The sequence below is a fragment of the Nannobrachium achirus genome (genome assembly GCF_963921795.1).
Source record: "Nannobrachium achirus genome assembly, chromosome: 5".
Classification (NCBI taxonomy): domain Eukaryota; kingdom Metazoa; phylum Chordata; class Actinopteri; order Myctophiformes; family Myctophidae; genus Nannobrachium; species Nannobrachium achirus.
In genome coordinates, this window is record NC_137814.1 from 52,198,845 (window position 1) to 52,199,107 (window position 263).

Consider the following 263-nt stretch of genomic DNA (forward strand, 5'->3'; position numbering starts at 1 on the left):
ACAACCTCCAAGGACCCCCGGAGCTTCAGGGACCCCCAGGTCCCTGGGGGACCCCCAGGTGTAAAAAATGACCAAATGACCACCCCAACGGGGCTGCTCACGGGGAATTCCTGGGGACCACCCACTCCTGGTGCTCCAGAACGGATGCAAAAGTGGTGACGCCCCCAGTGGAGGACCCCCTCCACTGCAGCTCACATAAAATGCCGTAACTCGGGCTAGGAGCGTCCGGGAGAGCCGGGGCCGGTACCTATTCGTCCGCCAAG